The 14,712-nt window shown below is 42.8% G+C and overlaps 1 protein-coding gene and 1 pseudogene across 1 annotated transcript in view; one reads left to right on the forward strand and one right to left on the reverse strand.

Annotated features, from left to right (window-relative positions):
• LOC148517902 (parafibromin-like) overlaps positions 1-338 on the reverse strand; it is a 28,586-nt pseudogene extending 28,248 nt beyond the window's left edge.
• The window catches only part of SHLD1 (shieldin complex subunit 1), a 101,945-nt gene that overhangs the window by 68,570 nt on the left and 18,663 nt on the right, over positions 1-14,712 (forward strand). The gene's annotated exons all lie outside the window — the stretch shown is intronic.

Here is a 14,712-nt window from a genome sequence, read left to right on the forward strand (position 1 = left end):
TTGTCTGTGTCTGTGTTCAGCATTAACATGTGGATAGACAAATACATGATATCTTGCGATTCACCTGCTTTGTCCTAGTTTTATTGCGCAAATATCAGAGTTTGCCACATGATCATCGCCTTGTCAGGAGTGGTATGTTAGGTTGACAGTTCTCATATCGACCGCATCGTGCCAACATGGTCAAATGTCAACATTGCAGCATGTCGACTTTCATCGTGTCTACCGATTGTCCCTGGTGGCCCAATGGTCACTTACCTGGTCCCGGCGGTAGCGTAGTCTTCCTGGTTCAGCGGCCAGGTGACCAGCGCTTCCAGTGGAGATGTCTGACGGAGCAGCATTCCAGTAGTATCACCTCAATCACACATACACGTAAAACAAGTGCAATGGCATTTCTTAAGTCCAGCTAGTGTTGGGTATTTGGAAAAGGGTAACGTGAACCGCCCAACAATTGCGCCAATCTGTCATTTTAGCACATTTCATGGTTCACGCCAACTTCACGGTCCATGGAACTGGCCTCAGATGTTCTATTGATACTTTGTTTGTGGATAAACATAAAAATGTGGATAATGTAAACTATTATTATTATCATTTATTTATATGGCGCCACAAATGCTCCGCAGCGCCTTACAAAGCACATAAACAAGTTATAGACAAGCGACTTACAGAACAATACAATACAGGACAGGACATGGATAATATATATGGTTACATTAGTGACCATAACATCCAGATAAGCAACAGAGCATAAGCAGCCAAGTGTTAGGTGCCCTAGTGGTGAGTAAGAAGTAGATGAAACTAAAGTAGGGAGAAGTACAAGAGGTTAGAGGGCCCTGCTCGTAACAGCTTACATTCTAAAAGGGGAGGGTTACATGACTGTCCAGCCCAGTAATACTGAGGGGCAACCCATTACTGGTCATTTGTTTCTCTCCTGAAAGACTGCTCAATGTAGCTCCATTTATTAGATGGTCAGGGAGGAAATGATGAAAGAAATAGTGAATAGCCTAAGGCATTATCAACACTATAATTATAACCCCCCACACACTGTACAGATGATAGCAAAAAACAGCAAAGTCTAAACAATAGTGTCATGAATGTTAAAAAAAAAAAAAAATTCCATCCCCCAGATGTATAGAAATGTAAATGTTATGTAATGGAAGATAATACAGAGAAAAAAAAAAACTTTAGAAAATAGTCTCTTTTAATCTTGTGAATTGGAAGATGGAACAAAAGTCAGTTTATTTAAAATAAACAATATAGATTGTACCTTCTGTGTGATTATAATAATTGAGAAAAGGAACATTGCCGGAATGCATATGAAAATGAATTATGACCGCATAAAACTCACATTTGCACTGTATAATTAAACTAACAAATCTTTTGGCATCATTTAAAAAAATTACTTTCAGTGCAAATTCTAAAAATGATTTACAGTATTTAGATGCAAGCAGGTAAATATATTTTCCATTTAAGAAATCTTAATGGATACAAATCTTATTAATGTAGGGGGGGGATTGCTGTTGCTTTTGCTTAAAATATTTATGAGGTGTAAATTCACGCTTCGGGCTAGATTTACCAAGCAGGAGCTTTGACCCTGAAATAGAAAATGGCTATGATATTAAATCTAAAAGATGCTTGACTTTGAATTGCATATTTTTGTTTAAATTTCAGTGTTAAAGCCGCCGCTTAGTAAACCTAGCCTATGGAGTTCCTGTATATATGATAAATGATTCTGTACATAGCAACATTATTTATTCACAATGGGCCTGATACAATTCAACGTGAATTGAATAGTGCCGGGAAGGAGCTCCCGGAGCTATTCTATTCAGTGCGCTGTTATGTTGGAGCATGCCCATTCTCGTTCCTTAAATACAGTGTTTAGTCGCAAGAACCGGCGCATTTTTCCGGATAAACTGCCTGGCTTGATGCTGTTTCCGCGGCGCCAAGGGCAGAAAACAGCATCGCACCAGGAGTTTTGTCAGATTTGGGCTCACACCCCAGGAGTGGTGCGAGATGAAATCCTTAATCGGGCTTAGCAGCGCGCTGAATTGAATAGCTCCAGGAGCTTATTCCCGGCGCTATTCAATTTGCGCTGAATTGAATTGAGCCCAATGAATATATAAAATAAATTCCTAGCCCATGTTACACAGATCCATCATCATTTTGTACTGGGAGACTCATTGTGCCGTGAATTGATTCGTTTTGTGGATGTCTAGCTGTGATAACACAAATGCACTTGGCCCTTGGACATACTGTACGATAGTGGTTCACAAACTTTCTTGAATCACAGCACCTTCGAGTATCAGCATTTTTTCCACAGCACCCCTAGGCCAGAAGTTTCTTATTGGGAAATTCATCAACAATGATTAAATGAAGTAAATTGTGCTTAGCCGTCATCCAGTTCTGTGGTGGTGGACAGGGTCGCGTCTCTGTTTGTTCATGTATTTTATGTTGGGCAAAATAAAAAACATTCCTGGTGGCTGCTAATCACACTGACCATACATTTGATTTGGTCCTGTACCACCAACCATGGCACCCCAGGGTGTCACTGCACCCAGTTTAGGAACCATTGCTTTATGGGATCTCTCCCGCAGGGGAGTCCTAATAGTTAGCAAGTGGCACATATTATCTTGTAATATATATGCAGCAATGTGCTGTTATGATTACGCCCACTCACAATGTGTACATGAAGGCAGCAGACCTTAGTGGATGTTAATGTAATGGATGCTGTGTGTCTCAAGTAAACGTGCTCCATCTATAGGTATTGAAACAGTAGAATGATGACATTTGGAAAAGTCCGTATCACCACAGCCTTTTTATAAGCCCAGTCGCAGACTATCGTAGCCCATGATGCTAACCTACATCTATGCAGTGGCGTCCCTCCCCACGGGCCAAACTCCCGTTTCAGTCACTCCGGGGGTCCCAGTGGTGCAGACTACCCCCGCGGACCACTCTGTGTGCACTGTGGGCTCCCTCACTGTGTTAGGAGCTGAGTGCTACACGTAAAGCCAGAGTGCAGAAACCGGCTCCTGTCATTGAGGAGGTGTCAGCACTTTGGTGTCACCCCTCGGCAGGTGGTACCCGGGTGCGGCCTGCACCCCCCCTTGTGACACCACTGCATCTCCATTGCACCTACATAGTACAGGGAGCCATACAAAGATAGAAGAGCCTGTGATAGCCTAAGATAACTTTCTATAGTAAATGGAGTTATATGAGAGTATATAATATCCAGGGCCCAAAGTACTTCTATCTATTTGATTGCAGTCACATAGTAGCTGTGGTCCTGTGATGGCTTAGCCCAGCCAGTGTCTTATAATACAACTGACTGAAGCTCTACGGTGGCAAACGCAGGATTTCTAGAGGGGGGTTTCCAAATGCTTGATTTTAGAGTGAGTGTGGCCAGTCCATGAAGAGGGTAGAATTAGCACTTAACCGACTTTAATATGTGTCATATAAAGTGTATTGTGTGTGATAATTCCAGCATATACAGGACCTGCAATCACAATAAGCCATTAGATGCGGCAGTAGGGCCATCCTGCCTAAGCTGAATGTTTTCATTTTAGATGTGGGCACCATTCCAGAGTATTATAGCGAGGCTGGGAGCAATCTAGCACTGCCCTGGACATATATGTACATATTGGGCTCTATAGCAGCATATCCCTAACAGTGAATGTTTTCAAGATCTCCTAGTTGGTGCACAGGTTATTTATTACTAGCTGATACATGCTAAAAGATCCACAGGTGGTGCTAATTATTTCATTTGTGATAGTGAGAATAACATGCAGCACTTGTAAAATTCTATTATATTACTATTTCTATTGTAGTCATGGTGTGGGCTGGTGAGGGGGGTTTCCAGGCAGACAGAAACCCCCCCTGCGTTTGCCTATGCTCTACATTAAATCTTTGCCCACAAACTGTGTGCACCACCAGCCAAAGAGCTTCATTCATAGAGTCCACTCCCTCCCCACCAGACACCAAGGGGTAAAGTTACTAAGTTGCAGCTGGTAAAAGCCAGCAATTCTCGTGTTTAAGCAGGATTTGTAAAAAAAAAATGACACTGAGAAGTGGAGGCTTTTGCAAATAGTAAATTTACCCTTAGTCCCTCTACCCCCAGCTAGGGGTAGGTACATCAAGCATAATAAAGAGTGGAAACGTTTAACCGATCACTTTCTACCTATCATTTTATAGAATTAACTTGATAAATGCTACCTCACAGCTAATTGATTGCGATGGATGGGTACTTCTCCTCTTGTCCACTCTTTCTTTAGGAGACTTGATACACCTCCCCCTATGTCTGTGAGCGGTGAAGTGACAACATCTTGAGGACACAGTGGAGAGGCATTTTAACATTTCAGTGATAATAGGTGGAAGAGATCAGGACATTAAATCTAATATTGGGAATTCTCATCATTCTGGTGCTGAAAACAAAGGCATTTCCCGTGCAGACTATGGGCCTGATTCACTACAGATGGTAACTGCGATTACGCACGCAGTCTCACTGCGATAGTATGCTCATCCTCTGCGATCGCTATGCCGACGCAGCACTACTCAAGGACGCCCACCTTACCGTACACACATACGTAATGTTGAGCAAGACTGCAAAACCATCGGCAACATCGGGTACCATCGCAGCCTCACGCACACTTGCACAAGCTCTGAGCTTACTCAGGAATTGCTAACTTCATCGCACGCTGTGAGTATTCCGTCTGCCTACGGCATCGCAGTGTATAATTTATGCGCACCCCAATAACGGCTTTCGAACGCACTGGCACGCCTGCGTTTCGCCGACCACCCCCACTCGTCAACACCCACAAATGGCACTTCCTGTCAATCACTCGTAGTCTCTGAGATCGCAGTCCCAATCGCAATGGAGTCTTCGTGCACGCCCACTGCGATGCATGCGCAGAACGAAAATTCAACCAATTGCGTGCAAAATTGCAGTTGCGATCCGTAATAAATCAAGCCCTATGTAGTATGTACAGTTATTTTATTTACTTTGGTGAAATGTACTGTACTCTTTAAAACACTGTATAGAAGACAGACTGCCCTTAGAGGACTCATATTCATTTCAATGGAATTGATTTTGCTAAACATTTCACAATTTAATAATATATGAACCAATCCTCATCGGATGAAAGTGGAGACTGTAACGGGTGCACATGGACGTCTGTTTTCTGTGCTTTCATTGTAATTGTACTTGTAAGCAAAGATGTGCTACAGTATATGTATCCTCATCTCCATGGATACACTGTAACACTGTCAAAAAGTACTGTAATCACTTACATATATAAGGCACGTCTGCGTTTTTATTTTTATTATTATTTGTAAGTCTTGTATATGCCAACATTCGGATTTTGTGTAACCATTTGAGTGATTGTGGGCCCTAATAGGAATGCATATGGTGGACAAATCAAGTGTCACTCCAGATTCCATGCTCTGTTTTCATTCTGGGATCAGTCCCTTAATTATTAAAACTTTGTCTTCTCCTAAAATACTGATGTTTGAGCTGACATGCATACAGATGTGAACTCATGCACTATTGCTGCCGTCATGTCAAACAGCCCTTCTCGGCAGCAGTTCCTGTGTGACTCGGCTCGCACTGATCGTCTTTTTCGTCCTGAAAATGCGACTGAGTCTGAATCTGTTTACGTAGCTCTAATATGCAGCAGCTTTTTTTCACGCCAAGTTCCATTGTGCTTCATATACGGGGCCTGATTCAGAGCCGGACACTCTTTCAGAGCGCTCGCTCTGAATCGGGGCGGCATTTTTTTTTTCTGAGCCGGCCTCCTGGCCACTCGCTAAGCTTTGGATGACCACCCACAGGTTTTGCGAGTGGCCAGGTGACCATCGGACTTGCGACAAGACCCTTGGCGTAGGGTCTCATCCATCGCAAGCCCCAGTGAGCTTCCGGCACTGATAGAGCTGGAAGCTCACTGCTGAGGCCGCCCCCAAACAGCAGGCGTTTCTTCGGGAACGCCTCTGTTTGGCTAGCCACCCCCCTGCCCGCCTCCAAAACGGGGCGAGCTGTCAATCACAATCGACAGCCGCCTCTTTTTGCTGCGAGACCCGTATCGACGGAGCTCCCGTCGTTGGCCGGGTCTTGTGCATGCGGTGTGCGCATGCGCAGTGGGGGACCATCGACCCGCTTGCGAGCGGCTCTGAATCAGGTCCACAGACTCAGACGCACACAGATAAACAAATGCTGCATAATAAATTAATCAGTGTAGTATCGTGAAGCGGTTTGTCGCATCCGTTTGCAGATAAGACATTTTTAGGTGAAAAAGATGCTTAAAGCAAGCCAAATCGCAGGGGACCTGGCGACTCACTAGCGCTAGGTGTCTTGCACCACGCTGTGTATTGGTGTATGAGAACACATCTGTATAGTGCAGCGATAAATATGATTTCTTGTGTAAATTATACCTGGTTGATATAAAAGACATTACCTGGGAAGCATAGATTGATACCCTATTACTAGCACCTCCTAAGGATGTGTATAAATCAGGTAATTTTGAGGGGAGAAAGAGGCTCTGAGACCATTCCCCCTAAACAAGGAATGACCCCCCAAAGTGAATAATTTCCACCCCTTGATCCTCATTTAGCCGCTTTGATGGCAAGGGTTTTCTCACCCCACTGCTGAGCCTGTTTTTAGAGTTTTCGCACTTGTCAAATATCAATATCAGTAATTTATTTGTACAATACCCACGCAAATTATTCCTTGTTTTTTCTTTCTAGACTTTGATTTGTTTAGAAAAGAACATCAGTTTCTCTATATCTCATCACACAGCAGAGAAAGTCTACCCAAAATGGGCAATAAAAGATGATTCTTAATATTATAATTATTTTAGTAGTATCATCATTATTATTATTATTGCAGGAAATTGAATATTTTTTTGTAACCACCACCAATAAATACTTTGTGGTACTTGCTTCACCATTAATCCACCTTTGCAAAACAGGAATAGTCAGGATTCTATATGGCTTCATAACAGTATCTGCCCTTTAAAATAATGCATTTTTTTACTAGTTTTAATGAGACACATAAAATGTGTAGGAATAATAGGGTGACACAATGAGGCATACCATTTTGAAAAGTAGACAACCTCCCACATCATGTAAAAGGCAGCCCAGTGTTTACTAATTCCAGGATGAGGCAGATCTGGGATTTAGAACCCCCCATCTCTGGATGACCTAACACATTTGATAGTATAGAGCAGTTTTTCCCAGCTCCAGTCCTCAGGGAACCCTGACAGTGTGTGTTTGCCAGATCTCCTCACAAAATCACAAGAGAAATAAATTTTTTTAGATAGTGTTTATTTAATGAAATTATGAATAGAAAAAAAAACAGACATACGACAAAAACAGACAGAAAAAAAACATTTACAAGTGAGTGTCGTACATAAAGATATAGGATAAATGGGACGATATTGCGGACACAGCAATAAATTAGAATGTAAATAAAACATTTGTATATTGAGATTAGAACAGTAGACAATAACAAAGTCAGCTGAAGAAGAAAACAGCCATTAAGTTAAACAATATAAAATATAAAAAGAGTAGCAGAAAGAACTACAGTATAACATCTAGTGGGCAATAGTAGAGGACCGGTGGATGTGGCCCGTAGTGTTTGCAGGCACAACTCAAATATATGGGGATCCAACCAAGGAAAAAAGTAGGCAAACCCAAGCGCTTAAAAACACACTGATTCCTATAAAATATACCTGCAGCGGTAAGTAGCAAAAAGGGGAACAAATTGCAACCCCACAAAAAACAAATACAAAGAAATACCGCGCTGATATACAAGAATAAATAAGAAAATGTAGATTTAATAAAAAGAAATGAATGAATCATAAAATACACATAACCAATTGAATAGCAAGGCAAATAAATATTACAAGTAAAATATATAAGCAAATAAAAATATTATAATAGTGCTAATAGCTGAATGATAGATGGAGCTGTGCTGTAGTCTGGATAATGAAATGATAAATTCATAAGCAGTTAAGGTGCAGCAGTTGGTAACACTAGACACACAGGTCCGTGAATGATACCTTGTGTATGGCAACAGTATAGCCACCGTACTGTAATAATTGTGTCCGTCTATGGTATCCTAAATGAAGTAAGCAACGTGAAGCTTGTAAGATGAGAGACACAGGATATTGTGTTTGCATTAGCTGAGTATCACCCCGTCGGGTGCCACAGTGCTTGGTAAAAATTTAGTTACTGATCAGCATCGATGTCTCAAGCTGCTGAGGATACTCAGGTGCAGTGGCGGCTAGATGTAAAGGAAGCCAGCCCAAATGACGGAGCTGGGAGAGAAGCAATCATACAGTTGCTAAGCGCGGCCACAACTTACTGGAAGTCCACACACAAGACGGAAGACGGCAGGCACTGGAAACAGCGTACAGGGACCGGTAACAGCACAAATCAGAGTAGTCAAACAATGGCCAGCAACGCGTTTCGTCCCGTTCCTGGGACTTTTTCAAGCCTGATGCACATATTAGAGTCCCTCTCTTAAATAAGGAACAGGATGGATCCAATCAATCCTTGGGGGGAATTCAATTCAACGCGCTATTGAATAGCGACGGGAGGGACTTCCAAAGCTATTCAATACACCGCGCTGTTTGGGCGTGCTAAGGATTTCTTCTCGCACCCCCCCGCGCCCGGCACTTTGGTCAGAGAATGCCGGTTATCGCGCCTTAACACCCTTGTTAAAGCGCGATAACCAGCATTCTCCGACCACACAGCAAACTGAATTGAATAGCTCCGGGAGCTCGCTCCTGGCGCTTTTCAATTCGCGTTTAATTGAATCGACCCCTTTAATTGGGAGCTGTAAATGGCAAATTAGTAAGTTCTGAATAGCATCTCACAAATTGTACATTAGAAAGACCGTTGGATTAATCACTAACTTATATAAATATCTCTAAAGAATCAAGGAAAAAATTATATACAAACATATATGTACACATAGAAATAAAGGAATAAAGATATGGTGTATACATACACATATGCAACAATATACACATACAACAGAAAAAAATATAATGGACAAAAAAAAATTATTTTAGAAATAAAATTAAATTAAAAGCATAACTATAAACTATAAAAGTAGCATATGCTACAATCAAAAAAAATATTTTTATAGTAAAAAGAATCCTATATACTGTATGTGTATATATCAATCAACATGTATTTAGAATCTCAAATAAACCCCATTCGTAGGATAAAATACATATAAAACATATATTATATATTTATAGCAATTCGGTAATCAAGAGAAATAGAGAAAATCTTCAATCATAAAAAATTGAATAATGAAGCATAAAAATAGTTTTCATAGTAATTTCCCAGTAACAAAGATAAATGGAACTAGCTGGTTCAAGATAAAAACGAGAGGACCGCCCATAGGAAATAATAATATTTTGAAATTTGATAAATAAATATTAATTAATATTGATAATTAATCTACAAATCAGTTAATCTAAGAAAAATTACATATTAAAAATCCAAAGGGAATAGTACTAAAAAAGGAAATGGATGATATTGGGATATAACAGTTAGTCATGTAAATATACACTTGATGATCCAGAGTAACCATTATAAATTATTATTATTATGATTATATGTATAATAAATATACATTAGGAAGAACCTGATGGGAAAAAATATATATAGAGAGAGAGAGAGAGGAAAGAAAGGAGCAGAAAGAGAGAAAAAAATATGTATATATAAAAAACTAAAAAATATATACACAGACACGCTCATAGTTCATCTGGGTATTACGAGTGTCATATATAAGCTTCTTATGGGCGGCAGTACTATTCATCAATGAAACCCAGTCATCAAAGACAGGTCCCCGAGAGGCCAGCCAAGCCCTTGCTATGCAAATCTTTAACAAAGTTAAGTACATAACGTCTGAGAAATATATTAAGCTGATGGTCATCTAGGATACCCAAAAGGCACCCTGCGGGATCCATAAGGGAAAGAGACACTACTGTGGAGGAGATCGCCAGGGTTACTCTTCCCAGAAAACAGAATCCTGTGAGCTGGACTAGAGGAGATACCAAAAAGTGCCCGTCAGTACAGAGCAAGAACTTCTCCCCCCCCGAAAACTTACATAATCAGACTGGAGATAAGGCCGATGCAAAATTAATAATTGTATCTGTTGAAAATGTACAGACATAGCGGCCTCTCTCTGCTTTCTTCTTCAGGGTCTGTAGGGTCCACAGGAACTACCTTGGGAATATGTGGTTTGGAGGAAACCTGGCACCAAACAGTCAACTCTTTCTGGTCCCAGAATGCAATGGGTCCTCCCCCATATATACCCCGCCTCCAGCCACAGGTCCTCAGTTTTTCGTTTGGTGCAGCAGGAGATGCACCGTTATAACAGAGCGGGACTGAAGCAGTCCCAAGTTGTTGTTTTTTCTCTTACTCCATGAGTTTAGCAGCAGGGCGTCTTATAAGACGCCTGTGTCCTGCAACTCCATCTACCCCCGACGTTGTAACGCCAGTAGCCTGTGTGGTCTGGTGATTTCAGCAGGGTTGCGGCGGAGCTTGCTAGCTGCAATGCCGTGACCTGGACTGCAACTGAAGGACACGGGGAAGTCGGGTAAGAGCGAGGCAGTCCTGGCTTCCAACGAGGGAAATGGAAGCTGCTGCAGTGAGAGCCTGGTTGTGTCCGCTCCCAAACTAGACCACTGGGGCCATATCACCTGGCACTGGGGACGAGCTTTAGATGCATTCTGTTGCTGGGAGGCCAGCGTTCACGATTTTTTTTGCACCATAGGGGAGATAAGCCCTCACCCTGGCAGCCCCTCCCCCGACCCAGGCGCCGGGCTATGGAAGTTTTGCGCACCTGGGTCGCTCCGCCCACCTCTGTATATGAGACGCTCACTGACCACGTTTCTGTGCTCTGTGATAGCGGTTTGGTCTCAGGAGATGTTGGAATCTCCCTATATACCTCTCCCCAATGGCCAGGTACATAACACTCTATATCCTATCGATCAACTCTGTTAGGGTTTTGAGTAGTTGATTCAGAGCCCATTTGCAACTAAAGGTTGTATCTGCATTGTATGTGACTTTGTGCTAGCGCTGCTGTGTTCTACTGTCAGTTATTTATATCACTGTTGTTTTTCCTAATCCCTCTGTACATGTGGTGGGGTTGGTTTTCTATAAAGTTTAACTTTTTACTAATATTAGTATATCAAAAAGGAAAAAGTCACATTTGCATTACTTTTGCACCTTTGCACCTTATATGTCTAAGGTCAAAGGGAAACAAGAGGCTGAGGTGCTGGTATCATGTAAATCCTGTCAGGCAGGCCTGTCTCCTCAGGATTTCATACAGGATGGTTTGTGTATTTCTTGTTACAAGATTCCATCACAACAACCCAGTGTACAGGTCCTGTGCAAGAGCCACCGTGGATGTCCTCTCTTTCGCAGGTTCTAACGCATTTAGTGGACTGTTTGGTTGCACCCTATACTGCCTCCTACTGTGGGATTTCCACAACAGTCGCAACCTGCTATGTGTGTACCCCCTATATATCCATCCTGGGTGGATGCTTATGCTCATTCTTCACAGAGTATGATTCAACAGTCTTCCGCTCTTCAACCTAGACAAGCGGATAGGTTGGTAACCACTAAGGTTCAGGGACGGAAGAGGTCATCTCGTCATTCCGCCCAGCCTTTAGACTCAGATGCATCATCAGATGAATCGGGTGTTGCACATCTGTATCTGAGGAGTCTGTATCTGAGAAGGAGGATTGTCATGCCTCCGTGGAAGTTCCCTCTCTGGTGAGAGCGGTTAATTCCATATTAAATTTAGAGGATGAAAAGGCACCTCCTAGGTCTAAAGCTCCGCTCTGTAGACAACAGAAGGTGGTTAAGGATGAATTTCCTCAGTCTGAACAGCTTTCAGAACTCATGGCTGAGGCATGGAGTACTCCGGATAGACGGTTCCATGCTACAAAGAAGTTATCCTCGTTATATCCATTTCCAGTAAGTGAATGTAATAAGTGGGAGGTCTCTCCTACAGTGGATGCTCACGTGACCCATTTAATTAAGAGTTCCACGTTGCCCATTCCATCCGCATCCTTTCTTAAGGATGCTACTGATAAAATATTAGAAACCAGTTTGAAATCAGTTTTTTCTATATCGGGGCAATCAGGCGGACGGTGATGGCCTGGCGATGGCTATGGTGATGGCCTGGGTAGCCAAGGCCATGGAAGAGTGAACAGCAGCAGATGCTACGAGAGAACAACTATCTTATTTCTCTCTTATGCGGGAGGCAGGGTCTTACATAGGGGATGCGGCAATGGACGCAGGAATTATGGCGTCTAGGGCATCAGCAGCCTCAATTGTGGCATGCAGAGCCCTCTGGTTAAGGTCCTGGAAGGCGGATGTGGATTCCATGAATGCTCTGGAATCTCTGCCTTTTTCAGGTAAAAGATTGTTTGATCCAGAGTTGGATAAGATAGTGGGTTACGTTTGCAGCTTCAAAATCTGCTGGGTTGCCATCAGCAAACACTTACAAGAGGCAGTTTTCCTTTCGGTCCTTTTACCCTCAGGGAAGGGCAAAGGGACAGTCCTTTTCCAGGCAGTCAAATTCCCGTAGGACTACCAAGCCACAACAAGGGAAGAAGTCCTGATCAGTCAGACGTCCAGCTGCCAAGCCGGACGACAAACCTTCAGCCTGATGGGGCGGGCCTCCCCATCTCAAGGTGGGGAGATGGGGGCACGATTTCTTCAGTTTTGCGACACCTGGCATCAGAACAACAGATGCCTGGGTCAGAGAAGTGGTCTTTCAGGGATATGCAATCACCTTCCGGGGACGTCCTCCCCAGAAATATTTTTGCACAAATCCCCCATCAAGCTCCGTCAAAGCCCTTGCCCTCCAGGAAGCCATTCAGACTTTGCTGGATTCAGGGGGTTATCATTCCGGTTCCCTTGGCTCAATAGGGAAGCAGATATTATTCAAATCTGTTCTTGATTCAAAAACCGAATGGGTCTCATCGCCCTATCCTGAATCTAAAGCATTCCAACAAATTTATTCATGTACCCAAATTCCGTATGGAAACCCTGTGGTCAATTGTGCTGGCAATGGAACCTGGGCATTTTATGGTTTCCCTAGACATACAGGATGCATATTTGCATGTGCCTATAGCACTATCCCATCAAAGGTTTCTACGATTTGCTCTTCGTCAGCAACATTACCAATTTCAGGCACTACCCTTTGGTCTGTCCACAGCTCCTCGGGTGTTTACCAGGGTAATGGCAGTCCTTATGGCTCATCTTAGAGGACAAGGGGTCAGAATACTGCCATACTTGGACGATCTCCTAATATTGGCACAATCTCAGGATGTTTTACGTCATCATCTCCAGCTGACAGTGGTCTGTCTAAAGGAGCACAGCTGGATTGTCAATTGATCTTGTGCTCAAGTTCTCTGCCCCCTTTTCCCCTTCCCTGGCATTGATACTATTTGCTGTTAGTGTCCAATCACTTTTGTCTGCATAGTGTATAATAAAAATAGACTCAGTGTGACATCACTATCATGACTTATTTAAGCCATAAAAAAGACTTTACTGAGCAGTATATTTTAGGACAAAAGACCCCCCATAAAACTTTAATTATTAAACGAGGTTGGTATATGATGTCAGGTTTACAGTGCACCTCCTATATTTTTTTTTTTTTGGAAAACGTGATCACAGCTTTAAAGTGTGTGCAGTCTTTAAGCAAAAAATCCAATACAAAAGAGTTCTCTACTGTACATTGTAGATAGTTGGAGACACATACAGACAGTTGGGTAGAGAACACAAGCTAAACCTTCAGTTGCATGTAAGTGCATTTGTGTAAAGATATATTTTGGTGCATATTTGGCTTTTGCCAAGTCCACCTAGGTCGCAGCTCAGTGTAAAAGGGTCCTTGGAAAAAAAATCCTTGGTGACCCTGGAATCCGACCCTAGTCGCGACCAGAGCAACCGTGCAGTGCAAACGTGGCCCTGTTCATGCCTCAACCCGGCGGATGACATCATCCACTGTAACGCCGGAAGACTTGGGTCCAGCCGCTGATGTGAAAGGGGTAAAACCCGGCACCGACCCATGCTCAATGTCCTGGGTTGGCACCGGGTTTTTGGTGGAAAAGGGGTTTAACATGGCTGAGAAAGCTGAAACTTCTACCAGTGTTTGTAAATAAGCCGTGCAGGTAACATGGCTGTTATAGCTGGATCTTCTGTTATTGAATGCAGACAGGTGACTAAAGCTAGAGTGGCTGAATAGGCTGTACATGTAACAGAATTAAGTAGCGGGATATTCTGCAATAGTTGTGAGGAGCTGTGCAGGTTATAGAGCTGCAGTGGCTGATTAAGCTGTTCAGTTAACAAGCCTGAAACAGCTGGATCTTCTGACAGTGGTAGTAAATATCAGGATGGTTAGCAGTAATGGCAAGGCATTCGGGCTAGGACAGGAGCCAAATGGATCCAGAGGATCAAAGATAAAGCAGAATTCAGAAGCAAGACCAGGTCAGGTCTTCCCGGTGTCTGCAACACATTGCGTCATTGCAACATTTGGTACAGACAAGTTCTGGTTTTAAAGGATAGTAATCATCAAAGATCAGACACATCTGTAGTGTAGTGAACACAACATTGCTCAACGTGGAAGAAAAACGGCAGTTGTATAATAGACGCTGAGCGCGCTCAGGACTTGAAAACGGAAGGCTACACTTG

Source organism: Taudactylus pleione, unplaced genomic scaffold, assembly GCF_031769625.1.
Source record: "Taudactylus pleione unplaced genomic scaffold, aTauple2 ptg000206l, whole genome shotgun sequence".
Taxonomy (NCBI): domain Eukaryota; kingdom Metazoa; phylum Chordata; class Amphibia; order Anura; family Myobatrachidae; genus Taudactylus; species Taudactylus pleione.